This window comes from Equus caballus, chromosome 18, assembly GCF_041296265.1.
Source record: "Equus caballus isolate H_3958 breed thoroughbred chromosome 18, TB-T2T, whole genome shotgun sequence".
NCBI classification, from domain to species: domain Eukaryota; kingdom Metazoa; phylum Chordata; class Mammalia; order Perissodactyla; family Equidae; genus Equus; species Equus caballus.
In genome coordinates, this window is record NC_091701.1 from 69445424 (window position 1) to 69458425 (window position 13002).

The 13002-nt window shown below is 35.3% G+C and overlaps 1 long non-coding RNA gene across 1 annotated transcript in view; it reads right to left on the bottom strand.

The window, feature by feature from the left end:
• LOC111768844 (uncharacterized) overlaps nucleotides 1–11837 on the bottom strand; it is a 46021-nt gene extending 34184 nt beyond the window's left edge. The window contains exons 1-2 of the long non-coding RNA XR_002801430.2: nucleotides 11694–11837; nucleotides 10696–10760 (exon numbers count right to left, since the gene is read on the bottom strand). This is a non-coding gene — a long non-coding RNA (uncharacterized lncRNA). The remainder of the gene's footprint in view (nucleotides 1–10695; nucleotides 10761–11693) is intronic.
• Between the last annotated feature and the right edge of the window lie 1165 nt (nucleotides 11838–13002).

Here is a 13002-nt window from a genome sequence, read left to right on the forward strand (position 1 = left end):
TCTATTGAAGTTTCTTTGTGTACTGCTTGAAGTCTGCAGTAAACAGATGGTACTTTGAAAAAGGATGATTAAAAAGAATATAAAAAATGAGTTATTTACAAACGTGTGGGATGGGTGCAGGGAAAGCAACAAAATATTGATTCCCCTAACTCAGCCCCAAATCCTGTGGTTTAGCAATAGTTGAAATCTTTTAGTAGTACTTAAGACTGAAGGGTCAAGAATAGGGAGACATTAAAAGAACCCAGAAGACTTATAGCTGATGTGGAAGAGGTATCTAACAGAGATGACATCTATTGGTAAAAGAAGGCAGAAGAAGAAAGGTACTGGCAACTCATGATCAAACAGGAATGAACAGGTGAATAAATACTAGAACTTACTCTCCTCTCTCCTCTTGTCCTTAATCTCAAATTCCCATTGACTACAGTCAACCAGAAGTTACAGGATGTGATAACCTGTCTTCAAGATGCATGTCATCAATATGTTTGTCCTTTTACTTTCAATTTCCCCATCAAGAGATGGAGTCTATTCCTACAATCCTTTCGAATCTGCACTGGTGTTAGTGATTAGCTTCATCAGTAGAATACTCCAGAAATAAATTCATACTTTTAAGCCTAGGTCATAAGGAGCCTTGAAGCCTCCCCCAGTGGTATTTTTCTTTTTTTAGACAAAAAGAGAAATTATTTCCTATTATCTCCAAAAGGGACATAAAATTATATATTTTTTAAACATCCCTGAATATACAGCCTCTGGAGTCTGAAAGAGGTGAATTAAAATCTTAGTTCTTGAATTAATAGTTGTGTGGTTAATAGGAAATTTATTTAAAATTTTGGATTCTCATATTTCTTGTGGATGAAATTAAGGCGATAATAATTACATTACAGGGTTGTTCTGAAGGCAAAATTAATTCCTTTTGTCAATCTTAACCAAGAACTCAATAATTTTTCACCTTCCCTCTAAACAAAATCCATGTCACCCATAAGCAGTGCTCCACATTGCACATTTTACTATATAAAATGTGTCTTTTTCTTGAAGGATGGGGCTAGAAACAAATAATATTTTCTTTTTTTTTTCTCTTCATCTTGTTTCACTGGTAGAATACTTGACATTTGGGTGAATAAAAATGTTAATTCAATTTTCCTTATATGTACAAATTATGTATAAGACAACCACATAGTTACAAATCTTTAAGGAAATATTGTAAACCTTAAGCCATATTATAATTTTGCTTTTGTTTTATTATAAATATATTCATAACTTTTTATTTCATTAGTCTCTGTTACAAAGACATTTCATATTGATGTGACTAAACAAAAAACACAAATATATACAAAATAATTCTACAGGAAAATGATTGAATAAAATAGGTTACATAGATTGTGGAATACTATGCAGCTATTAAAAATGTGATACATTCATGATTGGTATTCAGTTATACTCACTGGTAAGCCACGTCAGTTCCTTAGTGCTAGGATCTGTTCTAACTGGGTTCTGCCTTACCACACTAATTATTAATTACGTTAGATGTAAGCCTGGGTCACTACATCTATATGAACATAACTGGCAGTTCATCCATTTTAGATATACAAATAAAACAAGTTATTACAAATATTTTTTTTTAAACACAGAAAAGCAATTCCTGTATACTATATATTATAAATTTTCATATGATTAAATGTACCTATCTAAAATTGTTGTAAGATACACATTGGTGAATATTGATTAGATTGAACCAATTTTCAATATTTTTCTTAATTAAATGATGGAAATTATATATTAGAATTCTGAAGATTCTTGATAATATTACTTTCTTCCAGAAGGATTTAATTTTCTTACTGCAGTCAAACAGTTTATTCACTCATAATTCTGATCTAGTAGAGGCTGTTCTAATTTCTGGTTTGCTCTTACTTCTAGGGGGTAACTTTTCTGATGCCTTCCTTGGCTTGTTCCAAGGCTCACCACTTTGCAGAAAATCCAAGTTTTTTTTACAACAATACCCTGAGAGTATCGCATTCTCTGTTTATATCTTTATGTTAGTTTTCTATGGTTGCATAAAAGTTAACACAAAATTGGCAGCTTAAATAATACATTTCTATTCAACAATAGGAAACCAAATGATTATCGGCAAAAGATCTAAAGAGCCAACACACCAAATAAGATATATCAATAGCAAGTAAGTCTATAAAAAGATGCTTGATGTCATATGTCACTAGAGAATTATAAAATAAAACAATTGTGAGATACCTCTACACACTTATTAGAAAGGCAAAATTCGGGGGCTAGTGGTTAAGTTCAGTGTGCTCCACTTTGGCAGCCCAGGTTCAGTTCCTGGGCACAGTCCTACACCACCCATCAGTGGCCGTATTGTGGCAGTGACCCACATACAAAATAGAGGAAGATTGGTGATAGATGTTAGCTCAGGGTGAATCTTCCTTTGCAGGAAAAGAAAGAAAGAAAGACAAAAATCCAAAACACTGCCAACAAACGTTGGTAAGGATATGGAGCTACCAGAATTCTCATATATTGCTGGTAGGAATAAAAAATTGTACAGCCACTTTGGTAGATAGTTTGGCAGTCTCTTACAAAACTAAACATACCTTTACTATATGAGCCAGCAGTCGTGTTTCTTGGTATTTAATCAACTGATTGAAAACTTTACATTCACACGAAAACCTGCGTATGAATGTTTACAACAACTTTAGTTATAATTGTCAAAACCAAAACGTCCTTTAATAGATCAACTAATAAACTGTGGTACATGCATGCTGAATAATATTATTCAGCAATAAAAAGAAATGAGCTATCAAGCCACAAAAAGACATGGAGGAAACTTAAATGAATATTGCTAGATGAAACAAGACAATCTGAAAAGATTACATACTATACGATTCAAACTATATGATATTCTGGAAAAGGCAAAACTATGGAGAAAGTAAAATGATGAGTGATTTCCAGGGTTTGGGGGAGGGAGGGACGAACAGATGAAGCACAGCGGAATTTTAGAGCAGTGAAATTATTCAGTCTGTTACTGTAATGGTGGATACATGTTATTATACATTTGTCAAAACCCACAGAATTTATTACACAAAGAGTGAACCCTAATGTAAACTACGTAGTTAATGATAATGCATCAATACTGGGTCACCAATTGTAGCAAATGCATATACTAATGCAGGAAGTTAATAATAGGGGAAAATGGGGGAGGGGCTGTGAGAGTGTGTATGGGAATTCTCTGTCCTTTCTGCTAAATTTTTCTGTACACCTAAAACTGCTCAAAAAAAAACACAACACATTTATCATTTCTCAGTTTCTGTGGGTTGGGAGTCTGAGCACAACTTTGCGACCTGTTTCAGGTCTCACAAGGCTGCATTCGAGGTGTCAGCAGACTATTCTTATTTGAAAGCTTGACTGAGGAGCGTCCTCTTCCATTTTTATTCAGATTGCTAACAGAATTCACTTCCACGTGGCAGTATGTATGACTAAGAGCTCAGCTGCTTGAGGACTGTTGGCTGTTGGACTCTCTCAGCTTCCAGAGTCTGCCGGCAGTTCCCAGAAGTCATCTACAGGGCCTTATCACGTTGAAATTTCCAACATGACCACTTACATTATTAAGCCAACAAGGGAGTCTCCAGAGCAGGTCTGCTAATCAGACTAAGTCTTTCATAATGTAGAGTGATTATAACAATGGCATCCTGTCACCTTTGCCTTATTTCATTGTGTAGGAAATCATGTCTCACTTGTATTCAAGGAAGGGGATTTTACAAGATCATGAACCCCAAAGCTGGGATCATGGAGTGGGAGGGTTAACCTCAGGGTTTGTCTATAAGAGTTTTTAACCTTTTGTCCCTTTCTTTCTACTTGTTTTCTCTCTAATTAACTGGTTCCTAATTTTACACAAACACAAATTAAGGATCATTTTATGTCTTGAGGGAAAATTGTGTGTAGAATATTGAGGTGGTTTCTCTGCAGTCTCCTTTCTCTATGATCTCGGGCCCTCAATTCTTGCATTTCTTGGTGGTCCAGAAACCTGGTTTGTCTCTCCAGCCAAAGATGGTGCTGGAGTTGTAGGTTGCCTCGTTCTGTTTATCCTCTATGCAGCTGACTGTGACTCTTTAGACTCTGACTGTGTCTTAGGCTGCATAATCCCAAATTCCAAGAGAGGGAAAAGCAGTGGGGCTGCAGCCTCATCTCGATGCCATTTTCCTTCCATTCTGTGGTAAGCTCGCCAATGATGTTCATTTCCTAATTCCTGAAATTTCTGACTGTTTCCTTCTAGGACAACAGGGACTTGCATATGTGAATAAATTAAGGATCTTGGGATGGGGAGATTATCTCAGACTGTCCGGGTGGGCTCAATGTAATCACAAGGGTCCTTATAAGAGAGAGGCAGGGGTATCAGAGTCAGAGATGTGAAGGACAGAATCAGGAGTCGGAGTGATGTGATTGCTGAAAGGGGATCACTACCTGTGGAAGGCAGGCAGCCTCTAGAAGCTGGAAAAGTCAAGGAAACATACTCTCCGCTATAGCTGTCAGAATGAAGGCAACTCTGCCAACACCTTGATTTTAACCCCATGAGACTCATTTTAGACTTCTTATCTTCAGAACTGTGACATGGTAAATTTGGGATGTTGTAAGCTACTGCATGTGTGGTAATTTGTTACAGCAGCAATAGGAAATGTATCCATACTCTCTCCTGGATCTTGGCTCCTCAAGTCCTGCTCATCTCTCTCTGTCCTCTCTCTCTCTCTCTCTCTCTCTCTACTTTATCCAACCTTTTAGTTGTTCTCAGCAGAAGGTTATCCAAATACCATCTACTCCTTCACACTGGAAGTCTCAAATAGAGTCAATATTCACAAATGATTCATCCCCTAATCTTTGCAATGTAAGTTTCCCCACTTTATTCAGATGCAAAATGAGGATAATACTAGATACCTCATTAGATGACACTGTGGATTACATGGATTTGAGTATTGAACTATAACAACGATGCAGCACAGAGGTATAAATGCTGAGAAGTTAGTTTTGTAGTAAGGCTTGTCAGTGAAGTGACATACCTATTTTAAAGTTTAGAAAATTAAAACGTGCCTCAGTAAAATGAAAACTTTCTGCCTACTTATTGTCCTCCAAAGACGTTTGTGAATAGATGGAAACAAAACTGAGAAACTACAGAACACGAGGAATACTATAAAATATTATGGAGCCTTCAGGACATCGGAGAAAGATAATATGATCTGATTCCACAATAATGTAAAGGATGTCATTGGGATAAATCTCTTTGGAGAATGGATCTGTGTCTACACTGAGCATGTATACCTTTTGTATTTGCAATTTTACTTTACTTTGAATTTTACTATGTAAAACCAATACACTATAGCTTCCTGAGGAAAAAGTAACTTTAAACACACTAAATTATTGCCAATGCATACTATAAGCTTTGAATAAATGATGATTAAATTAAGAAAAACTGTAAAACTCTATACATATAAAAAGCAGTAATTTTACTTAGCATAATTTTAATGCTAGGTAATTTTTATAGTATTGTGCTTTGAAAACTAGTAATCCGTGTACGATGTATACTAGAACAAGTAAGTTAGAATAACGAGAACATAACAGTTCCCTGCCAAGCTAAATAACAGAGACCTGATTGTAATTGAGAGGAATAAGTTTATGAGTGGTTGTGGGATAAAGATAGTTGCATTCAAAATTATGTGCATATGAAAAGATGAAAGGCAGGATATGAACAAACCTGCATCTAAATAATAAAATATGTGTAAAGTGCTTACACATATCAGGAATTTTAAAAGTTATAAATGCACGGTAGTCATGGTAAATATTTAAAAAACAATTTTCTCTACTTGGAATCTTACTCAATACATTATATTTGCGTTTTCCTGACACACACTCAAGAACATCCCTATTTTCTCCTCTCAGCTGATCTATTTCCTTTTGTAGTTCTGTATCTAACAAGGACATGTAACATTTTCTTATAACTAGAAATATGTAAAATAAACAAACTATTCAAAGTTTTCCTTTGAACAAATTTTCATGCAAACAGAACACACACATACACAGAGAGAGAGAATAGGAAAGATTTATATTTTTAATTATTGCTAGAGATCATTTTAATACTGAGGAAGATTCACCCTCAGCTAATACCCATGCCAATCTTCCTCTATTTTTTAAGCGTGTGAGCCACTAGCACAGCATGGCCACTGACGAATGGTGTAGGTCCCCACCTGGGAACTGAACCTGGGTCACCAAAGCGGAGAGCACTGAACTTAACCACTAGGCCATTGGGGCTGGCCCTAGAGATCATTTTAAAAAATGATTATTCTATTATGTGATATTTTGAAAAATATCCACCATAACATATCAGTTATGTATTCACAGCTACCACTGCCCAATATATGGAGAACTAATACATCCATTTTTCTATATTTTGCATTGTATTTCATTTCCAAGTACTCCAACATTCACGTGACTGCACTCTTCTTAAATGCAAAATTCTATCAGACCATACATCCTTTAGCATCAACTACTATTAAATTGTGACTATAAGTCTGATAATTCTTCACAAAGGCCACTATATCAATTTGTCTCCTATCAATTTCCTATTCGTATAATGTATGTATTTATATAATTTGAAAGATTCTTCTTGAAATCTCTTATTTTGTCCCTTGATAGACAGTGTGCATATAACTAATATGTTGGCTCTCATTCTGATTGCAGATCTCTCTACTAAGTTCACAATCATATTTTTTTAATAAAAATCCAGGCATTGATTCTTTCCTTTGAGAGTATGACTAAAGTTATTTTGCTGGCAATTCCACCTGTACAGGTGGTAACAATCTTGAGTCTCATTGTATTACCAATGAGGTTGAGTTTATGAACAAGAAATCTCTTGATATGAGCTATTGTTGCCTGGCAACATCTGGAGAAAGCTATCTGTGAAGCTAGTGAAAACACCAAGTGCGGCATTGTCTGCTAAGGCCCATTATATTCTACAGTTTCTGATTCAGTTTGCAATACAGATGGCTTTCATAGCATAATTTCAAAATCTGTGCAATAAGATTTTGATTATTAAATTGCAGTAGAATTTAGTTCTCCATAATAAGACAAAGGCACAGCATGCTCTTCAATTTTATTTAGCTCCCTTTAATTCAGCAAAATAATCTGAACATTGGTTAAAACATCTACTCTATGGAAATGTCACTTGTGTTGACATTTGGAATGCTTAAAAACCTGATACAAGTTGTGTAAATTGCCACAATAGAAAATAAAATGACACTTGGAAATACCTTTTCAAAAGCATTTAAATCATGAGAATTAGAAGGTCATAAGGGACCTTAGGAGATTAATTAACTCATCCTTTCACCATCTGGTGTGAATACATATTCTGTTCTATACAGATTCCATAAAGAGAATGCATGATCTTATTTTACAATCTACTTTAATAGCAATTTTAGCACGAAATTTTCACCAGTGACATCTTGTAATAAGTAACTTCAAATTTAGAAGTGTAAATTTGTTGCTGTGCTCCCATCTTTGTATTATGTACCATACATGATATCTGCCTGGGAGGTATAGGAAGAGCTTCATAGAAGAGAAACTATTTGAAATGTGCCCAGAATGTAGTGTGGCAGAGAGTATAGATCAAGACCTATTTATTCGTCCTTGGCACAGAGCCAGGTTACAGTGCTAGATTCCAGTGAAGTCAAGTGTAACCACGTGACTGAGTTGTTTACAATGGAATGAGAACAAAAATGACATGTGCAACCCCAGATCTGGCCCATAAAATCTTCCACATTCTTTTTCTCTCCCCTGACTGGACGCAGATGGGCATGGTAAGCATGGAAGTTAGGAACTGGGAGAGGAGTCAAGACAAAGATGGGGTCAGCACAGCATGAGAATGGGTCAGATGTAAGAAAGCACAAGACTCATCAGAAAGTCTCAGGTAGTCTGACTGCACTATCCGATAGTTGTAGGGACTAATGGAAGATAGTAATAGGATAAGGTATATTGGGGCCATATTTTGGAAGGCTTCAAGTGCCAAGCTGAAGCCCTTGACATGATTTTGGAGGTAATGGGGAAATAACAAAGGCTTATCAGCAAAGGAAAACACAGAATTTGAATTGTAGTACATGCCTAATAATCTAGCAACTATAAATAACATGGTTTGGCAGCAGGGAGTAATGAAAAACTCTTTGCAATAATACTCACAGAGTCAAACCATATAATGTGAATAGATCAAGAGAAGGAATAATGGTATTGCAGAGGTAGGAGCCATAAACATGGCAACTGATTTTCCATGGGACAAATAGTGACAATATTAATAATTGTATAAGCTGATGCTTATATTCTTACTATAATTAACCATTTTATATGAGTCTTCTCTCTTAATCTTCACAATAACCCTATAAAATAAACACTAATTTTGCCCCTATTTTACAGGAAGGATACAATTTAGAGATGTTAAACAGATAAACAAATGTCATAATAGTTGTAAGTGGAACAACTAGGATTTGAAACAAATAACCTAATGTTAGAGCCTTGACTCTTAACAAGTATAATCTCGAATCCAGATTATGAGAAATATGGAAAATCACTTACAGATGTGTGAGAAAAGGGAGTACAGATTCAATTGATACTTGTTTGTTTTGGTAAATTTTTATGTTTCAAGAATAGCACAGCGAACTTCAATATACCCTTCACTCAAATTCACCAGCTATGTATACTACACACACACAGAAACACCATGCACAGAATGACTTTTGTCTTTTTTTGTTTGTTTAATTTGTTACCAGCGAAACGACTCTAGCATATTTGCATATTGACACCAGAAGCCAATCAGAATTTGCAATTTGTGACTGATCTTTCAGAAAAAGTTCAGGTCTAGAGATAATGCTATGGAATAAATTAGAATAGACAGACATTGGTAAAATTGGTAAAATCAATCAGATTCCTGAGTGAGAGGATAGAGAAAGAAAAGGACAGTTCACTAAAAGTAGGATAATCCTGTGCAACAAATGTCCAGAGAAGAAAAATTACAGAGGTATAGTCATAAGGTTAAAAGTTTCAGGAAGATCAAGAGATCTCAAGAAAGGTCAGATTTAGTCTTCAGAAGATCTTCAGTGACCTTCAATACAGTGATTTGGGAAGCATACTGAAAAAGAAAACTAAATTACAAAGGTTAAGGAGAATAATCAGTGAAGAAAATGAAAATAAATGTAAGAAAAATGTTGCTCATGTGTTAATAATTAACAGTTTCTCTTCTGTGATTTTCTATTCCTATTCTTTTCTTTCACCTAGTAGGCTTCTGGATCAAAATTTTTGGAGAACACTTTGGAGGGGCCAGGCAGGGAGCTTGCGGTGGTGTCGTACACAGTGGTGGCCTTCCCAGTGATCATTCCTCCAATCTCAGGGGGCTGGGTGGACACCAAGGGAGGATTCGTCTTTCGGAGAGCACACAGAAATCTCTGGATGCCCCATAAACCCTGGTGAGGAAGCTGCTGAGGCTAGAGTTGGGCAATTTTTACCAGGAGCATATTCATTCCTGCCTAATTGAGCAAAATGAGATTTGGAACAGGTATATTACTACTTAGAAACTAAAATAAAAAGTGGCACTTTGAATGTGAGATGTGTTGGGCATATTTGGAACATATATGTAAACAAATGTGTCAATATATTTCACAAATATATTTATGCAAAAATGGCTAGGTATATATACTTTACTTTGTATTGTGGCTCTGGTTTGGAGAAAACTTTTCTTCTTTACATCTCAACTCAAGTCAGTGAATTTGTTTTGTGACTTAGGTGAATAAATTTAATTTCATTTAAAAATTATTTTGTAATTTCAGTAGACAAGTTCAATTTCGCTCATAGATACATTTTGCCTGCACTGTATTTATCACAAGGGTGGGTTATAAAAGAAGAACTTTGTCAGACAAGAGCTGAATAATCTGCAGGGCCTATTGCTCCTTCTCATTAAAAAAAAAATCAGAGCAAGGGGACCCACTGGTGGTATAGTGGTTAAGTTTGTGCACTTTGCTTAGCTGGGTTTTGTGGGTTCAGATCCTGGGTGTGGACCTACACATCACTCATCAAGCCATGCTGTGGTGGCATCCCACATACAAAATAGAGGAAGATTGGCACAGAAGTTAGCTCAGTGACAATCTTCCTCAAGCAAAAAGAGGAAGATTGTCAACAGATATTAGCTCAGGGCCAATCTTCCTCACCAAAACAAAAAGAGAGCAAGAATCTTTAAGCCGTAATAATAATAATAATAATAATGATAATAATATGCAATTAAACTTCAGATCTTTTTCTTCATCTGATTATGTTTTCAAAAGAATTCTTTATTCCTTGTGCCCCATAATCATTAGAAAAAAATACCCTCTAAAAATTTTCTGCTTCAGTTTCCTTATTTATTAAGTGGAAACAATATTTGTAGCTAATTCCTAGAATTGTTGTAAGGTTAAACAACATCACATTTTGGAAGAGTGTATTGTATCATCCCCAACTCACGATAATCTCTTCCTTCCTAAAGTACCTAATTCAAAAGATATTAGTAGCAAAAGTTCAAGAATGAACTTTTTGATACTACTCACATTTGTAATACCAGTGATGACTGTCTTATGATCATGTCTTATGGAGGCTAATCCACTTTGCAAAGAGCATCCAGTTAAAACTTTTACTTACATTTATTTGAATTGTCACATACGTCATTGTTACACATCCACTGTGTATGTTAATCTCTCCCACTCCTGATAATATGGAAACCACACGTTATAAAAATTATTTCTTTTTGTTATTTTATAATTTTAGATGAGTTATAATAGTGATATTGAAGGGATCTCAAGACATCGTTTGAATTACTACCATGGGTCTGGCTGAGACTATATCTATAATGCAGGAGGAGGTGCCATACTCATGCTCAGTAGCCAATTCTCCTCCATGACAACTCAAATCAGGAGCTTTCCTCTTAAGAAAGAAAGAACAGTAACATCAAGCACAGTGTCTTGAACACAGCAGGTCATCATTAGTTTTAAGAGATCAGTGTTTGTAACTGAGTCTGTTTCTTTCTTTAAAACTGCAGTCAGGGAAAGGCAAGGCACTCTAAGTAGCTGACCAGGTTTTCTCTCCGTTTGTCTACCTTCTCTCCTTTCCCCATTTTCTCTCTCACCCTCTTCCTTCCTCCTTATTTGTCTCTACTTCTTTCTCTCCCCCTTTTGTGTGAAAGAGGAACCTAATTTAAAGACTGAAGCACTGAGCTTAAGCCACCTCCATCCTATCCACTGAGATGGACAGAATTTCAGTCTTTCTTGTTGATTCTGGCTCTGGGCCTAAAAGTATGGGCATGACTGTTAAACACGGAAGCCCTAAGAGATGAACTTTCATTGGAAAAAAGTCTCTACATCGTTCCCTATATTTAAAACGTGTTTAACAAATATCAAAACTAATTGTACACACTTGACAAACATACAGAAAACTTGACTGTAAAATTAGTAGAACTTTTAATTTCAAATACATTTTAAACCACATTCATTGGCAAATAATTTTTGTTATTTGATACAACTTGCGAATAAAAAGAGTACTGGTAAATTAAAATATTTTATCATAAAATTTTTATAATATAATAATAATATATAATATTATATCTGAATATGATTTACAAAAATATGTTAGGTGTTATTCACCTCTTAATGCATAATGGTTGGTCTCAGATCATCAAACTATAGTTTGTTGACTTCTTTCCTATAGGTTTAAACTCCCAAAGGTCAGAAAATGTATAGCATTTTTACTCAAAGTGGCAAATTATCCTCATAATACCATGTTAAAATTCTGCTAACATTCCTTTCACGCAGAGACTCTCATTGGGATTAACATATGTCACAATTCAAAAACCTAAATAGAATTCTATTTAAACCTTCTGGTTCTGAAGGAGAAAGTGTTCAGGTGTTTATTTGTAACACTTCTGGGAGAAATGCCAGCCCCCTAGAACATTAGTATTCCGGCACCTTTACATTCTCTTCCTAGAAATTGTTCTTCTGGAAAATGTACAATAGTGTTAAAATGTTAGATAATTCGACCATATGTGGTCATATCTGTAATGGTTTATTGAGAGATAGGATAAAAGTAGATGAGCAGGTAGACAGTAAACACTTAAAATAGAGGGTAAATATAGCCTTATTGTGTTTTCTTTTTAGTATACATATCAGGATGATTGTGCTGCCTCTATAATTGAAATACCTAAATTAGTATTAAAAATAACAGAAACAAAAATATCAAATTTGTGTATATTCCAGATGTTTTACATCCATTCCCTGCTTTAATCTTCATGGAAGCCAAGCAAGTAAGTATGATTAGTCCCATTTTAAAATTAAGAAAAGTTAATTTTTGACAGGTTAAGTCAGTCCAAGGTTACTAGTAAAACAATCTATGTTGTTATCTTTGTATTCCCTGTATCTGTAATAAATTCTGCTTCTAGTAAATGTTAAATAAATACTTATCTTTAAAAATGGGCATATAACGCCTGGGAAGTAAATTCAACCCATCCGAAATATGGTATAAAGATTACCATCTTGAACTACAAGGCTCATTCAGAAGAACCAGGGAACTGACGTTTCTAGTCAGTGTCATTAAAGTGAAAGGCCACAAGGAGTCGAATAATCCGAGGTGAATCACCTGACTAGAAAAATGAGGAGAGGTCAGGAAGTGATATGCTTCAATGGGACCGAAGGAGAGGTGCTTTGGAAGGCAGGACATGAAAGATTTGAGCTGCTAGGAAATCGGTGGGCTTTGCGTGTATATTTCTACGTGTATCTGTGGGTATAAAAATGGGAAGATAAAATATAATTGCCCACATTTTTATATTATAGTCTCCTTCTAAGATATTTAATTTGCTTATGTTTAAATGAACTGTGAGCTCATCTAATTCATGCACTGAGTTCTTTTATTTCTGTCAATGCCTGCCCAGTGCCTGACACTAATTGATGCTTAGTCCTG